Consider the following 18,264-nt stretch of genomic DNA (forward strand, 5'->3'; position numbering starts at 1 on the left):
GTGGGAACTCATATGTCAGTGATTTTACTTGATAAACAACAAAAATAGAAAAGTAATTGGAATCAAGATAAAAGAAATCATGGCTAGGTTACATGCCTATGAGAGAGCACATTTTATGAGCATCATAATAACCTTCAGCTTTCTTAGTCACTAGGAATATGATATAACAGTAGTTGGAACATTGGAATTAAAACATACTTGAATTCAAATCCCAGATGGCTAATTGATAACTATATCTGAATCCCGAGTTGGAGCAACCAACCCTTTGCAAAGGATGAATAGAGGGTCCCAAGATCTGACATTTGATTTGTTCTAACTTCCTGTTGCTATAATATAATATGTGAGACAACTAAAAAGGGGATAAATTATTTTAGCCTACCATTTTAACAGTTGCAGACTGATTGGTCCTAATCCTTTGTTCTTGTGCTTGGATGCACATCACAGCATAGCTATCTAAGAAAGCAAAATCTTTCACTGGGGTGGAGGTAGGCGAGGAACTAACAGACCAGGAAAGCCAGGGTCTTAAATCCTCTTTGAGTGCATACCCAATGACCTACAGAACCTAAGCTTGGCCTCATCTTTTAAAATATATATTAAACCCAAAGACCTCATACTGGAAGCATAGCCTTCAACTTCTGAACCTTTGGGAGGCTCTCAAGATCTAAAATGTAGCATGACCTGAGTCAGGAAGAATAAAAAGGCACTCACCTCCAACCTGCAGATCACAAAAGCAATGGGCAGGGAAGATACATGGGATGCTCAAACCTCAACCTAGTCTACTTCAGTGGTTTCCTTGACAAACTAAAGGTTTGAGTTGGATGTTCTCTTTGACCACCTTGTACCTTTTCCCTTTATAATGGACTTATAAGTGCTCTGAGATGCTTTGAGGTCAAAGATAAGAGAGAGTAAGGAATGACAGAGGTAAGTGAAGAAAAGCTCATCTGTAGTAGATGGGCAAAGATGATAATCCGTCTTACCTCGAATCTATAGCATTACCAAGCTTTGAGAGCCCCTTAAATATATCATAACTATTCACTGTCAACCACTACTCACCTAGAGAGTGCTCTCAATTACTTGCGTTCAATTATACAGAAGTCTATAATGTAGCCAGTGGTATGTGTCTGCATATACATAAAACCAGAAGAATTAAAGTCTAATGTGGGAGGTGTTTGCTGGCCTTAGAGAAATTATTCTTGGGTATACTGAGGATCGGCATCTAATTACTAAATGCCCTTCCTTGTGGGTCCTTTATCTATTTATTGCTCATCCCTTTTTCTCAGTAGCTCAACTTTGAAAAGGTTAAAGGACCGAGCCACCCCAAAAACCTGTTCCCACACTTTACTGTATTAGAATTTTTCTGTACTTTATATTTTTGTCCTTGTGCATCAAGATGTAACTTTCATAGAAAACAAAGACTACAGCTCACATGTATATACACTTGCCTCTGCTAGAGAATTATGCATGTCGAAACCTCATATTTGATAACAATTCCAGGATGAGACATCTTCCTTTGTAAATCAAGGCCAATGTCAATGTTATGATAACAAACTCAATTCACCATTCGGAGCAAGTGTCAGCATCCCTGTCTCAGAATGTGTTTGGGTATGAGGTTGCCATTGTTTTTGACAATTTACATTGCTATCATTTCAACTAGACTCACGTTGCTTCTGAGTTACTGGGCTGTGGTATTTGTGGTTTTCCTCCAGTAATCAGAAATCCAGATTTGTTTTACCTGTATGTAAGGTAAAACAACTACAAAAACAGATGTTTGGAGTTAGTATGAGACATGGTGACACGTGCCTGCCATCTCTGTACCTAGGGGAATGAGGGAAGAGGATTCCAAGTTCGAAGGCAGCCTAGTAAGATCCTGCCTTCAAACAGTACAAAATGGCAAATAGAACTGACCAGTTCGCTCTAGGGGTCTGATGAACGAGCCATGCTGGGTGGGCTGATGGATAGTTATGCTATTATAGGGACACTTAAGCTATGCTGCAATCCTTAGGAAAGCAGACAAATATTTCAGAGGAGAGGCATCCCTCTGATAGTGATCTACCTTGAAGCACCTCTGCTCTCAGCTCTCTAGGCAACGTTAGGGTTGAAATGGTGACTTGAAGGTCGTTATTATTTAAGACTTCTAAATAAGCCAGATTTACCAATGTCAAATTATTGGTGAGCCGTTTGACCCCATATTTATTTGTAATTTCCACAAGCCGTGGGTAAGAGCTGCTCTAAATCATATCGCCATTGATCTTGGCTCCCTTGTGTAATTCTAAGGTGAACTGTCCATGATCTATAGGAAAAGACTGCTGCTCTAAGAGAAAGCCGTGCAACGAGTTTCCCAGGATGCCCAGAAAATATGCATGGGTATCAATTATTCAGGAAAGCAGAGTAGATACCTGGATGTGCATGTGGGGCCAAGAGAAACCTTATTGAAATCTATACATCAGGAGATCTAAATGAGCAAGGGTAAAATCTGCCCTTCCAGGAAAGATTAGAGAAGTGATAAGCATGTCTACAACAGGCAATCACTTATGACTATTGACTTAATTAAACGAACTGCACATCCATGGGCCAGACGCTTAAATGGTTCTCCCAGTCAGACTTCCTGTAATTCGTGTATCTTCATTTTGAGTTTCCTGCCTTTTTTGTTTTGCAAGGCTTTGCTTTGTTTGACAGCAGTTATGGGTTGATGGGGTATACAGGCCTGACCCCTGTGTTCCATTTGACCATGTGAGGAGACCCATGGCAATGCTGGTCGTCCTGGGGGACCAGCCCGAATAGCTTAGCCAGAACCACTGTCTTCGAGGTTTTGTGTTTGTTTTGCCTTCGGCCCCTTCTCGAAAGGCTTCCCAGTGTCCTTCTCCCGGAGTTTGAGGCTGATGGCTCTCTCAATTTCACCCAGAACATGGTTATTCCTAATGGCCTGTCAAATCCTTCTGTGTATGGCCTTGCTCTGCCAGCCCCACTGGATCACTTTGCCCACTTCCAGGGTCACCCTGTCGTGATGCAGCTCCTCTGTTTCCCGGTCTAGCTTGGCTGTGTTTTTAGTGATGGGATGCTGCTTGTTCTGGCCAGCAGCCCATTTCTTGGATGTCTCCACATCTTCTCATCGGCTTCCGAATGGCTAAGATGGCTTGCTTAGACTTGGCCTGTGTGGCAATTGGGCCCTTCTTGTGCAGCACTGTCACTGTATCCCAGTCAAACTCCGCCATGGTGAGGCGGGATGGTGGTCCTTCTGGCGGCTCTGGCAGCTGCTCGAGCTGTTTTCTGCATTCTTAGCAGAGGGGAATCCCCTCAACCTCCTGCAGGGCTTTGCCTCTTGCTATGGACATTGAAAATATTTGTGAACTTGCCATTCTTTCCCAAGGTTGACATCCTCATGTCGTTGTGATTGTCCCTAGAGGCAGGTACAGGGCGTGGTCCAGAGGATAATGTAACATTAAGTATCATTAAGGCTCTCAGTGGTGTGCTTTGTGCTTCCAGCCTGCTATCTTGTATAATACAACATCCCTGTGAGATGAATACTAAAAAAAACCAAAAAAACAAACAAACAAACAAACAAACAAAAAAACCCAAAAATCAAACAAACAAAAAAAAACCCAAAAAACAAAAAAGCAAAAAACAAAAAACAAACCAACCAAACAAAAACAAACTTTTTTTCTCTTTTGATGGGAAGAGGAAGAAAGAATTATTGCAAGAAAGAAAAACAGAATTAAGAATGAGACTGCTTATCATGATCTATACAGTGGACCCCCTCCCTCTAGCTAAGCTCCAGAGGTTTTAGGTGCTGTCTAGCTGGCAGTTTACAGGGCTGAAGGTGGATCCCAGTAAGCTATGGTCTGTCTTCAGCAAATCTGCTTGAAAAGCAAACTGGCATGATGAATCTTACTGTTTCCTTTATACCAATTCTCATAACGTACTCTGAAATTAGAGATTAGATTTATTTAGTTTAATTTTTTAAGAATTTCATGAGTACTTTATTTATATCATTTTTATCCGTCCCTCACATACATGCACATATCTCTGTGTGTGTGTGAGAGAGAGACTGAGAACATATATATACATATATATATACATATATATGCACACATGTATACATATATATACATATATACATATATATATATATATATATATATACTCAAGAACTTACCAGGTTGCTTGTCTCTGCACAAAAACTGATTCTCCTTTTCTCCGCATCCCTGCTTGATTCTTTGGTGAGAGTTGAGATGTATACTTCCTTGCAGAAATAAGGTTAAATTTGTACAATACAGTTAGCAATACTGCTTTAAGAAAATGGCAATGGTAGGTTTTCCTTTTGGGCCTGTGACCTCTTGAGTACAGGTGGTTGACTAGCTTTTACAGTACCAGGCATGAATACCCTCCTACTGAGTGAGCCTTAAGTCTAATTAGTCAACCGTTGATTTCCCCCAAGATAACTGTGCCACTATTACACCACTGGGGAGAGGTTGCTGGGCAGATCATTGCTGTAGTTCTTAGGCTTTACAGCAGGGTAGGACTGCTAATTGCTTTTCTGGCTTAGCAGCTTGCACAGAACCTCTGGTACTGTGAGAGCTACTCCTAAGAGAGAAAACTTCCAGGTCAGTTCTAGCTCCATTTCTCCAAGTCCTGTGTCCAAAGTGTGTGTGTGTGTGTGTGTGTGTGTGTGTGTGTGTGTGTGTGTGTGTGTGAATGAGGGTTTTTCCTTCAAGTATGAAAAGGAATCATGGGCAAGGATAAGGGAAGGCAGTGGTTAAGGCATATATGTCAGGATGTAGGACATTAGTTTACCTCTCATAACAACATGGCATCCCTTAGTCAATTCTACTGTTCCATTCAGATATTTTAGGCTACCATCTTTTGACTTGGTCCAAATGGTTAGAGAATCCATGTTATTCACCTTTGTCTTGGCATGGGATGGTTAAGGGGGTGGATCGTTCTGTTGCCCCACTCCAAGGCCTTTGACCTAGCCACCACTTGTCTCTGATTGTTGTTTGCATGCGTGTGAATGATCCAGTTCAGGGAACTGTTGTGAACAGCTTAGCACAATGTCTGCTCTAATGGCGAGTGTGTGAAGAGTTCTGTTCCTTTGGATACTTGTCAATTCTTTGGTATTCTTCCAACAAAAGAAGATAGAAAATATGTTCCACATGTATGGCTTGTTACATTCTAATACTTGGGTTCTTGGCTTTTTCCAAATCAGGGAGCTAGACAGTGTGAACATGTATCTCTTCACTCCACTTATGAGTCTATTATCCATATTGCATGTGTTGATTGTGGAGTTTAACGTCCCTTACAGATCTAGCCATGTAACTTACTGTATTCACCTTTCTGAGTTGCACTAAATTTCAAAGAGCTTTATAAACTACACTTCACTAATCTAAAATGTATCACTCCTTTTCAATTGAAAATGTTATACATAGGCTTGTTTGTTATAAGATACTTTCGCATGAATCTGTCTTGATAGTTATTAAAGTTTAAATCTCCATTCGAGATCAGAGGGTGACACGGATGGGATTTTTGTGTCCCTTTCTTTACGCTTGGTGTATACAGATAGCACAAGGAAACTTGCTAAGCTCCACAATTTGTGTTTGTCTCTTCTGCAGCTTTTTTTGGACTCATTGATATCTGCATCGTTTGCTTGCCTACCACATGGTTTTTAAACTTTTCTCCTCCACATTTCAAGCTCCTCCTGGGCCATGAATTTGTGATAACTGCCTGGCTGATATCAGTGGGCAACAACATTCCATCAATAATAATTCTAGGTCAACCTCAGGACATGTATAGTAGCATAGTTTCCAAAGGTCCTGTTCAGCACCAGACAAGATTCAAAGTTTCAACGAGATGCTAGTATTAATAGGATCCAGGTGTGCTTTGTTTTCTTGCTAGATTTTCTAGTTCTTTTATTTAGTGAAACACAAAGGAATCAACAGGCCAACTGCAATGAATAGCAGACTCAGCAATCAGCAATCATGAGGCCTCTCTCTTACCATTTGCATTCTATTATGCAGTTAGTGCTTGAAGGTGTAGAGCATGGGATAAGGCACATTTTTTTTGTTAGTTCCCTCCTCTTGTACCATATGCATGATTGCCTCCTGGTAAGGAAATTGGTTTTACATGCTTAAATACTTTCCAAGTGTTGCTCCCTCCTTATGCCAACTCCAATTCCTGTCTCCTTATTATTTTTTTTTCCTGTACACTGGAGGGCCTCACATTTTCTTCCTTTTGCTATAACTTCCTTGTCCCCAAACAGATGTCAGTGTATTTACTCTTGGGTTATGTCGTCTTTACATATCTTTGCTTACCTCTAATAGTTATTTACTTATAAATACTTTATGTGGGAAACATTCTCAGATATCCAATGTGCAGGTGCAGTGTTCAATATACAATGTACAAACACATGTGCTTAGAAAAAAAATGAAATTTTACTATGTTAGAAAATTATACATATTTCTAAGCTCCTCTCGCTCAGTAGTAGTAGCAAGGAGGATTTGGGGTGATTACTGCTGATTGCATTTGTTTAAATGAACTGCTCTCCCCATCTACTGTGTAACAGCCCACTGCTTTTTCCTCTGGGAATTCGAGCAATCTCAGTTCACAAGGATGTAGATGGGGTGAAATGTTTTGTATTATCCCAAGGAACTAAGAGTAAGGTGATTGGAGTTATAGGAGATTGCAGAAATCGTATGGCGTATTCTGAAAAGTGAATTTAGAAGTAACTACTTCAGAAGGTAGACGTGTTGCTTTGCATGTTTATTGTTGCTTACAGTAGATTTACCCATTCTCAGCTATTATATATATATATAATATTATATGCATATATATATGATGCAAATCCTACAGCCTCTTGCTCAGTTTACAAAGTTTTTTTCTAAAGAAACTCTGTAACTCTAACTACCCTTGATTACAATGGGCTCTCTCTTCTTTTATTTCTAGTACTTACAGCCACTATTAGATAAGTGACCATGTAAGATGTGTCTGTACCTGCCCACAACTCCCTCACAGGTCTGGCCATCTCACATACTGAATTCACTTTTATGAATGTCTCTAAGTTCCAAAGAGTTCTGTAAACTACAATTATCTAACCTAAAATGCATTATTTTTTAAGATACAATCTGGTATTTAATTCTTTATTTATTTTAAGACAAACGTCAGAGCAGTCATTCTGGATTATGGCCAGATTGAAAAGCTCATGGTTAAACAACAAATATGCTGAACAGCTTTGCTCTCTACCTCAGCCACCCAAATTAATTACTTGTTTCCAACATTTGTGAGAGAGCAGGTAAGAACAGCATTTCTAAAATGATCATCACCTCTACTTCAAAAATCATACATTCTATTGGATGTTAATGTTACCATGGAGTGTTGCAAAGACTAAAAAGCTATCCATATCTAAGGTGATCATATATTTACCACCATATTGACACAGGTTTGAGATAGGTTAACATGGTAGGCAGCAAGAGACTGTCTAGGAGAATTTAGTCACTTGTACCTTCGTGTTGCTTTTAAAACAAAATTTCAAATGTTTGAGTTCTCTAAATGAAGACTCAGGAACCAGATGCTGTGGTGAATTTGGCTGGTTCTGCAAGGCAGCGTCAGTTGACCTTCCTCTTAAGGACCTTCCTCCCAAAAGAAAAGAACCAGTTCTTCTTCTCCATACTGTCTTAAAAAACTCTCCCAACTGAATGTGTGTCTCTCTATCCATCCCCCTGACTTCCCCTAACTCTCTGGGTTCTTTTTCCCTATGTTCACTCCCTGTCAACTGGTGGCTTGTCCCATCTTTTGACCTGTGGTTGATTTTATTCAATTTTGTTTACAATAAACAAAGCTCTCAGTTTAAAGATGTGAGTTAGGACTGAGTCATACCACAACTGGAAACAGGTTTTTCCACTTCCCAATCTCACAGTGAGATTAAATATCGAGCAACAGACTTGTGCCAGGGCTAAGACATACTATTACTAGAAATAGTTTTCTTTTTCAGTATACAGTCTCTGGGTTTACAGTGTGATCAAATATCCTACAACACCTTTGCATCAGGGTCTAACAAGCAACTTCATACTTGACTTAAAAACCCTCACATGAGCTGAAATGAACAGGTCTGTCCCCTCTGGGACTATGGAAGTGTCTCTTTCTTGTTTGTTAATTTAATAACATCTGTGAACAAACCCTTTTCTTTACACAGGGTGAAGCGTACAATCTGGAGACCAGAGCCATTTGTCTTTGGAAGACTTTATTGTACTTCCAGTCTCTCTTCCCTGAGAGGAGCTATAGAATACTTGAGAGTAAAAGCACAGACTTTTCAGGAAGCGAATGGGTTTTAATGACTCATGAATGGATGAACGATACTAATTAATGCAAGAAACAGGAATCGTTCAACCCTAAGACAATCAATCTATCTTACCTTTATCAAAAAGGACAATTTTAGAAAAGTAGGAGGAAGAATGTTTGGGAAAGATACTATATGAGCCTGGGTTAGAGGAAAGATGAGAAGAGCTGTCTTTCAAACAACATCCACACAGAGCAGCAGGGAGACCTGGTCTTCTCTTAAGCCAAGAGTATGCGTGCGTTGACTTTATTTGCTTTCTACGTCTCTCAGACTCAGCTCATCTTTCAGGCTTCCATGACTCATTGCTTCTTTCTTCTTCTGACCAGTTTTTACTTATTATGACTCTGCTTCTGTGTTATTTTTAAATCTCTCTTCCCCTGTTCTGCCAGGATGACCTCTGTGAGCCCGCACTTCTATACTTATGGTAAATCTCTGCAGCTTCTATGAGACACGAGCACATTAAATGAATGCTGATGCTATGTGTGTCTCCCTGTTTCCAAAAATGGGCACGAGGCCTACTTTCCAGTGAATACTGTACCATATTCAATGATCCTGAGGCTGTGCTGCAGGTACGCAGTAGCAGTAGTAGTAACAGTAGGATCACTGACTTTGAGGCTTTCTCAGTTGCTCAGGTCTTTTTACTCCCGTTCGAATCATCTCTCCTCTCACAAATGAACATGGAGCTCCTTCAATGCCATCCGGACCACTCCCATCACTTCACCTTTGATTGACTTAGAAGCAAATACTCAATTCAACACCATTAGAAAGCTAGATATACTATTTTCCTTTGGAAGATGTTTAGAGGTGATGGGAATGGTTTGCCTGAGTGTCAGGTCATAGTCACCAGTTTTCTATTGTCTGCCCATTTACATCCTGTTCTACCTTTAAAGTGACTGGCTACTTTTTCTTGATGTTCTATGGCTGGTATTAGATTCTGGTGGATGTAATTAAAAGTGACTTAAATAGAAGAAATTGAGTATCTGCCACTTAATAAGCAAGGTGATGTTCATAAGCGGCTTTGTCACCATCAAGTTCTAACCGCAACCCCAGAAGCTTTCGATTAAAGCAGAGGATTAACGGTTAGTGCATCGCAGTGGAAGGAACGAGAAGAACAGCTCCTTGGGTCCCAACAACAAATTACTTCTGAATCAAACCTCTGATTAATAGTTCCAGCGTTGCCTCTCTGCTTTGCATAATTAAGTTTCATGGAGTGTTACAATTAACAGCCTTGCCATCGCCCAGGTAGAAACAGCTACCATTTATTTGGCCAGCAGCATCAGGAAGTGCTGGGTGGTGAATAAGAAGCATTTATGAGGGATTAGGTACATTATGTGTCATAAATTGAGTGAAACTGTAATTACCTTCCTCTAAAAGGCAACAAACAAGGTGATCCTACGATACTACCCAAGCTTCCTTTCTTCCTTCCTTCCTTCCTTCCTTCCTTCCTTCCTTCCTTCCTTCCTTCCTTCCTCCCTTTCTCTTTCTTCATTTTTTGGGAGGTTGTCTAAGAGCTCCTTCCCTAGCGAAGCAGAGAAGCAGAGGTTGAGGCACCAAGGCCCCTGCAGACACTTGTGTATGTTGACAGCCTTCTCCTCTTTCTGATATGTTGAGGCCTTTCTGAAGCTTCGGTGCCTAGCTTGTTTTATCCCATTTGTTATCACACAAGTCGTCAGGCTGCAATGCAGATGTCAGGTAAGCTTCAGACTCTTGGAATATCCTGGGCATAGAGCTAAGATGTCATTAGAATTGCTGGGATACCCCAAGTGCCAAGTATCTTGCTGGAAATGAACAGGCCAGGAGTTAACCATTCATCTCTGAGGGGTTAGGATGTAAGCAGAAGATGTTCCTTTTAGGGGATTCCCCTAAAAGTCACATTCATAGGACACAGCTACGCCTCTGACCAGTATCATTTCTGTTCAGTCACATAAAACAAGGACAGCCTTTCATGGGCTGAAACCGTGTGTTTTGTTCAAATTTTCTTCCATTATGGGAGCTGGAGGATCAGCAGAAGAGTTCCCATGTGTAGACCATTTCCCTGTGCCTGTCATTTGCATTGATATGTTATACTGGAGAATTTGCTCCGCCTATGGAGTTACTTTTATCTTTTCACTTCTTCCTTATTCTGTCTCCTGTGCCTTGATTGGTTTGTTTCCTTTTCCCCTCCCTTGTTCTCCAGCATCTTTCTTCTTAGCTCTTCTTATGTTGTTCCTGAGAGTTGATCAAGAGGGAGGGAGAGAAGGAGGGGGAGGGAAAGAGGGAAGGAGAAGGCGAGAGGAAGGGAGAGAGAGAGGGGAAGAGAGAGAAGAGGGGAAGGGGGAGATGGTGAGGAAGAGGGAGCATGCAAAAAAAAAAAGAAGAACTCAAACCCCAATCTCCACTATTCTTCAAGGGTGTGGATTGAGTTAGCTGGTTAATAAGACTGATTAACAACAATAATTACCCCCCGCTGGGTTTTTTACTTTAAAAAAGGTTGAAAAAGAAGGACAAGGAGGGGCAAAAGGAATAATGTCTTTTGCAATGCAATGGGCAGCGCTGCTGTGGAATCTGAGGACACGGGGCTCCCCAGAGTCATTTGTAAAGCATATAGAGAAAGAAACAAATTCCACTTATTTCTGATGACCACCTAATGAATACTTTAGGAGCTGTATTAGGATTTAGAGATAAGCACAATGGAAGAGAGAGAGGAGGAGGGAGGCAGAGAGTGGGGGAGGGAAAAAGGGGGAGAGAGAGGGAGGGAGAGAGGGGAGGAGAGAGGGAGGGAGGAAGGGGGATGGAGGAAGGAGAAAGAGAGAGAGAGAGAGAGACAGAGACAGAGACAGAGACAGAGACAGAGACAGAGACAGAGACAGAGACAGAGACAGAGGCCAGCCCATGCTGTAGACAAGCTGGTGCCTCATATACACCATGTATACACCAGGAGGAAAGCCTCAGCGTTCCTGGCTGAAAAGCCATTTGTCTTGCAAATTTCTATAATGAACAGATTTTGGAATAAATACCATGTAATCTGTGATGACAGTTCTCTCATTTCCTTTTTATTAGTTCAATCTTCGCAGCATCTGAACCACATAGTGACAGAGCCTCTGTAATCATTAAGGCAGCTGGCTGTACACATTTCCCTCTCTGCCTGGCACATAACTGACTCCCCAGCCAGTTTCTCCTCAAGAGACCCATGTTGCAGTAGTCACATGCGTACACGTAAGAATTCCAGGACAGAATGGAAAACGGGCAGCAGGACAGGACCTGTAGCTGTCACAACATGTATTATTTCCCCAACAGACCCGTACTTGGAATAGCAAAAGCCTGAGTCTTAGGCGAAGCGGTGGGGAAGCAGAATTGCATTAAACTGTTTTCTGTGGTTATGGTGGATTCTTAACACTCCATTCTCTCTCTCCCCCTTTCTTTGTCTTTCCCTAGGTAAGTGATATTTGGTTTCTGTTTTGAGTCTCTTCTAAAGAGAGCCCAGCGGCCTCCCAGTTTTCGGTCTCAGAGGAAGAAAATCTCTGGCAATTGACTGTCTCTCCTGCCCCAGGGCTTCTGGTTCATCTGTGTTCTAAGGCAATACACTGGGGATATGAAGGTATGGCTGCTTATGGCTCAGTGCTTTGCATCCTGTCCTGGAGCAATGTGGTAAAGGCTGAAACCCAGCTAGCAATACTATTAGGAGAAACTAGGCCTAAATTGCCGACAGTGATAGCTCCTCTGGCCTCTGTATGCCAACTGGCCATGTGGGTTCGCTTGCATTCTACGTTAATCAGGTGGCTAAAAGGGAACTTGATGAAACATCTGGATGATTTGTAAGAAGCTCATTCTCACACATGGCGTCACAAAGAATCTCTGCCCTTTTTACAGAAGAAGGGAAGAGACCCAAGTATATGTACTTTTTAATCTATACATTGGGCGAATGGTTCGAATGAAGAAAAGTCAATGGATATTATGTTGTAATTATAACAGCCATCATGTGTATATCAGTGGGGGGCATAAACAGGCTTCGTGAAGGCAACGTTGAGAGGGACATGGGCATTGCCATTCTGAGGCCTGACATCATGTATTTTCTTTGTGTGTTTAACTTGGGCACATTGAGGTATAGTCCCATGGAAGTTACTGCAGAGATGTGCCACCCACTAGGGTCTGAGTCTGAGTCTTTTTTTTTTTTTTTTTTGCCCAGGGTGGTTGGGAAGGCTGAATGTGGCCTGGATGACAATTGCTGTGATCTGCACTTGGAATAGACATGAGAGCTTACTGTGATAAACAGCTAACTGCTGACCTCAGTCTATAGAAAAAATGCAGATGTCACTGTTGAGTTTTTCTGCTTTCTGCCGAATTGACCAAAATGCTATCCCTGTGTGGTTAAAAGGAATCCTTCATTCTGAATTCAAGGGGCAGGGGAGGCCAGGCCTTCCTTCCTTCATCCTCAACCTTCTGTTGTAGTCACGGAGACTACATCTCATGACAGCACGTGCTCGGTTACATCCTTTCTTAGACAACACAACTGGAGGCTCAGTGTCCACTACTTGCTAATAGTTAATAAAATCATGCTTCTTATACACATAGCAAATGAATGAATATTAAATATTTTACATAATTTGCTATTCATGAGGACTGCATGCAGAGATGATATGTTTCAGAATGTAAATTGGAAAAATGTAAATGTGCACGCAATAGATTCTGCCTGTCTGGGATGATACTGGTATGTGCTCACCGTGGTCAGGGGGCTAGCTTTTCAGTAGGAGGATTTCAACAACAGTAAACCTTAACCACATAGAATTTATTCCCAGGTCTATAGACAAGAACTGTTTTGCATTGCTATCAATTATCTATAATTTCCAGAGTAGTAAACCAGCTCAAAGGCAATGAAGGGCTAGAATGAAATAACCCAGCGGGGTGCTTTAAAATGTGTTGTTTTCTATACCAGATGCTGAGTAATCTTTTCTGTTTGATTCCAATTTCCTTATACTCTGAGAGTGGAGATGTTAAACAGGCAGTTATCCTCGGCGGCACTTTTAGACTCTATCTACATTCCCACTTATTAAAGTTTAGATCCGTGCAGCCTGGAATTTCTGCCTTCCTTCAGTTCTGTAAACGGACCAACCCATTTCCTGTGACCATCCTACAGTGCTTGGTCTCACCCCTGGGATCAAAGAAGCAATTTTAATGTTTTCCCATAAAAGGATAGATTTTTAGTAAACATGTGTCTATTGAGTGGGTAGGTTGGTAAAGATAGATATTAGTTATACATGGCTTTACTCTTTGGAATTGTCAAAATACCTCTCCCATGGAAGATGTTACCTTTGAAACTTTTTGCTTGCAAAACCTTTGTCTATGGAACATGTCTTGTTCTTATTAACTTCTCACTGTGTTGGGAGGGGGTGATATCCCTCTTGATTCATATCTAATTTATATAAATATATGTGCTGTAACCATATTTTTGGGAGTTACTTGATAGATCTGTTGATGGGGATATGGATCAACAGGGTTCACCTTTCATCAAACTGGGGCCACTGCTCAAAACAAGGATGAACCAGAGGAGACAGAGGGGACCTTTGCTGATGAATAAGCAAAAGCAGGCCCTGCCTGGGTCTAGCAGGTCTCCTGGGTGTAACATTGTCATTCCAGCTCCTGGCATGGAGCCTCGGGAGCCTTGGGGAGCAGGGAGTTTTCATCTGCTCATTCTGTGGGTGTGATTGCCTCCTAGCAGAAGTGTATGCGCAGAGTCTATATGTGCCCATTTGCTTCCACAGAACTCTGCTTCATGCTGTTGTCGCTGATGAAAATCCCTCGCAGAGGGCTCGAGCTATGGTACCACACGGACTCACGGTGATGGCTTTTTCAGGGAGGCAGTGTTACTCCACTACACCCCAGAAAATCATATCATTTTCACTGTTAGCACCTCGCGCTGAGATTGCTCTAACTCCTCTCACATACAAAATCCAGCTGTGCTCCTGGGAGAACTTGCAAAGTAAAAGACTTGCACCAGGATTTTTCTCCTCCATAAGCCTTCTGGAGTTTCTCCTTTAAAAATAGGTTGGTGGGTGGTGTTGGGTAAGGATGAAGCTCCCAGTGATATCAGTCTCTACAGCATACAACCCCTCATTTGTCCAAACTCTTGAGCACACCTCAACTGCTTAATATATGGTATAGTCTTCCTTTAAAATCATACCTCAAGATTAGTGCTAGGTATTATGTCTACGCCTTGAACTTTGGAGTAAATTGGAGACTAACCAGGTTAGCTGACTTAACTAAGGCAATAATAGCAGCCACTGGTGGGGTTGAAGCCCAGACTCAGCTCTGGCTGTTCCCTAGTTTGTTTGATTCTTCATTGTGAATGCAGGGCTGAGAGGTAAAGGACAGATTCTAAGCCTTTGGTTATTTATCACAGTAGACAACTTTTGCTCTTATTGCATTCAAAGCCGCAGCTCTCTGGGAGTAACCCGCCTGCCTACACTGGGGACACGTACCTTCAGTCTGGAATTTACTTGCTTTTCTTAAAGGCCCTTAGGATACTGAGACAATCAGCTTTCTGTTTTTAAACTTTGAAAAATAAGTGTTCTGTCAATAAACAAAATGACCACTGCAGATGCTACCTCTTCCTATCCTTCACTGTTCTCAGTAGAAGAGGGTACATGTCCCCAAGACTGCAGAACAAAATAATGGCAGAATATATGGAAAAGGGAGCCTTGTGGAAGGAGCTCAGGGAAGAACGTGGCAGAGTCTGTCTCCATGTGGGTTTGCCAAGGGTCCAGTCACCTCATCTTCTTATTCCCTGGTACTTCAGAACCAATTCGTAGAACCAGATCATAGAAAATGTCTCCCAGACTAGTGTCGGGACCATCTAGAGTTAGCTATGGTTTATTAACCTCTGTGTTTCTATCTCAGACTTTTTTCTTTTTTCTCCCTGGCTCTGCAAATGGAACCCAGTATCTAATATGTGCAAAAGAAGCACTCCAACGCCATGGATGAACTGTATTCCCAACCCTTGTATCACATTTAATTTTGATACAAGTCTTGCTTAAGTTGCTGAGGCTGTCCTTGAACTTGCAATCCTCTTGCCTTGACTTCCAAGAGAGCTGAGATTACAGCTCTGCCATGCATCATCAAGTCTGTCCCTACAGAGTAAGTTAGTAGCCATGGCATAATGTGTTGGAGTGGGGACCTGCCATTCCCTGCAGCTCTCCCCCCTGGTCTCTTCTGGTTTTCTTTTGTTTCTTTCCTGCCATAGGGGCCTCCTCGCTTAGCCTGTGGCCCAGACCAGAGCATCCTCATGCACACATTTGTGCTGCTGATTTGTTTCTGGAATCATAATGAGAAAGTGCAAGCAGTGTGCCAGGTGCTAGAAAGAGAGATTCAGCTTCCTTATATAACTCTCTACAACTCTTTTCCCAGCCTCATTTTTTCAGGAGTCTACATATTATCTCATGCTAGCAGATGCATAAGGTATAAGTACAAGGATGTCTTAATGCACATTACTAAGACATTTTGGAGCCAGTTGGAGGGGTACTGGCTGGGATTGTCAATCATAATGACCACTGGTGTTGAAATCTACTTGCTATTCTCTGCCTTGGGAAACAGCTGCTCAACTCTGGCATGATAGCATTCTAATTCAAGTTACTGTTATTATTATTATTATTATTATTATTATTATTATTATTATTATTATTATTTCCCTTCTGGAAAATGTATGAAATTCCATTTTCTTATTGACTCAGGAGGTTGAGGACCCCAAAATAATACTGAATACATCACAGCCAGGGTATTATGTGTCTATGGACTAAAGAGAAAGAGATTCTGAGAGGCAGGGAGGGAAGGAAGGATGTGGGGATGTTCTGAACCTCTATGAGATTGTCAGAGTGTTAGAAGAAACCGAGAAGCCATGATGAGAAAAGCAATATCACATCTCTGTTGCAATGAGTTTTTCCTGGTGCTCAAAGAGTGTTATTACTCTTCGAGAAGAGAGCTCTCTTCTCTTCCCTCGTTTTTGATTTAGACTTTTGTGAGCCAAACTGCTCTGGTGTTTTAATGGTCTGTTTTAAAGATGGAAAGAGCCCTTCTGTACCAGAACACAACCTGTCCCAGCCAGCACGGGGCTTTGTTTGATTATGAAGCTCGTTTGGGATAGATGATATTTTTATAGCTTCTGCTTTGCTTCACCGATGGCCATATTGATGTCGCTCTCCAGGATAGACCTAATAAATAGTTTATAAAACTGTAAGGCCATTCTCTTGGGTAATCTACCACTGTGCCTTCACAGACTGTAGATCACACACAGAGAGTGCGCTGGCTTCTTGTGCAGGCTGACCACACAGGGTGGCTAGTTGGAACTGGGTGCATGTGAGGTATATGCATGCATGCATGAGTGCATGCATGTGTTTGTGTGCCTGTCTACATGTATGGGAACCACCTGAACTTTGCTGTGAACATATTGGAAGAGCACTGCAGATTAAAGTACCAAAGATGGGTGTTTCATTAATGCTTCTCAATTTGTGCTTAGATACCGTGGCTACTGGGAAATCAGGGCTTACAGAACAGCTGTGGGAAACCCTCCCAAAGTGACTTAAGCCAATCTGACTGGCCATTGGCTAAAAGTTTAAGTAGTGCATGAGGGAGCATGCATAGAAGTGGTGAGGAACTTGCTGGCACCTTAGGACCTGTCACACAACTTTTGTAAGGGGACATAGATTCTAGCTTTGGTGTTCTACCTTTTAGAGTCACCTCTTAGCAACATATTTGTTGCCAACAGAGAAGAATGGGAGGTGCAGTTTACCCTGACCACATACATCTGGGTGCTGGACAATGGGTGGTTTGTAATATTCGGTAAGGCAGTGCCTCCCAATGCTAGGAGGCACTTACCCCAGGACATCTCCTTGTGCATTTTCTTCTTCAACCCCAAATATCCAGTGTACCACATTATGATTTTAGAGACTAAAAGATATCTTCAGAGAAGTTTTCTAAGCGAGCAAGAAGCAAACAAACCCTAAAGACTAACCACAGCAGCATCAAGAACACAAAACACAACCTAACTTTACCTCTTGGAATCTCGGTAGAAAGTGGCAGAGTCAGAATTTTTATTTAATTTGCATCCCGAATATCGAGCTACCATGTGGCTTTAACTGTAATGGTGCTGTATGCAAGCTGAGTAAACCAGGTTTAAAAACTTGGGATTTGGACAGGCTTAGAAGCCCCACTGTTCACAGCACTCACCAGAACATCTCAGATGCTATCTGAAACAGCTCTGGTTTGTGGATCTGAGACTTACTGTCAGACAAGACAATCTAAGCTACTATTACGTATCCCTAAAGAGGGTCACAACAGCTCAATGGGCTTTTCTTGTGCTGTTCCTTACCAATGAAGTCTGAATGGTGGCTCTCTTGAAATCCTTCTAGAGATTTCTGCAAACCAAGGCACAGCACACAGCCTGCGTACTCTACAGAATATGTATCTTGCTATCTTCAGTTTCTGTTGGTGCTTCCTACTCTCCTCTTTGTAGCAGTACCGACATTTTCTGGTGCATTCTTGACACACCTCCAAAGCTGATGTGGAGTGTAGCAGTCTACCCCCATGGCTGCTGTGCTTAGAGCTGACTTCATCATGGAGCATCGTGAAGGAGCTAGCTAGGCTCTCCTCTCTGATGATCCACTCAGGGCAGAGTGAAGTAGCTCTTCTTTTTAAAAATTATCATCATCATCTTTTCATTTGCTGTCCACAGTGTCACCATGGGGCTCAAACATAGGTCACAGGTGATATGAATCTCAAACACTCAGATCTGTACTTGAGGCTCTTGTGCATCCTCACTACACAACACTGTGGTGGCTGTTCCCATGCTTCCTTAGATGCCTAGCTCCAATGTGCTACACCTGAATACTGAGGCGAGAGGAATGCTATTGTAGAGACATAACCTCACAGTGCTGCTTTAACAGGTTTTCTTGAAAGCTTATTGGCAGGGG

At 41.9% G+C, this 18,264-nt stretch overlaps 1 protein-coding gene and 1 pseudogene across 2 annotated transcripts in view; one reads left to right on the forward strand and one right to left on the reverse strand.

The window, feature by feature from the left end:
* Positions 1–18,264, forward strand: part of Opcml (opioid binding protein/cell adhesion molecule like) — a 1,104,634-nt gene that overhangs the window by 216,716 nt on the left and 869,654 nt on the right. The window lies entirely within an intron of this gene.
* LOC116906668 lies at positions 2,629–3,212 on the reverse strand (annotated as a pseudogene).

The sequence above is a fragment of the Rattus rattus genome, chromosome 8, assembly GCF_011064425.1.
Source record: "Rattus rattus isolate New Zealand chromosome 8, Rrattus_CSIRO_v1, whole genome shotgun sequence".
Classification (NCBI taxonomy): domain Eukaryota; kingdom Metazoa; phylum Chordata; class Mammalia; order Rodentia; family Muridae; genus Rattus; species Rattus rattus.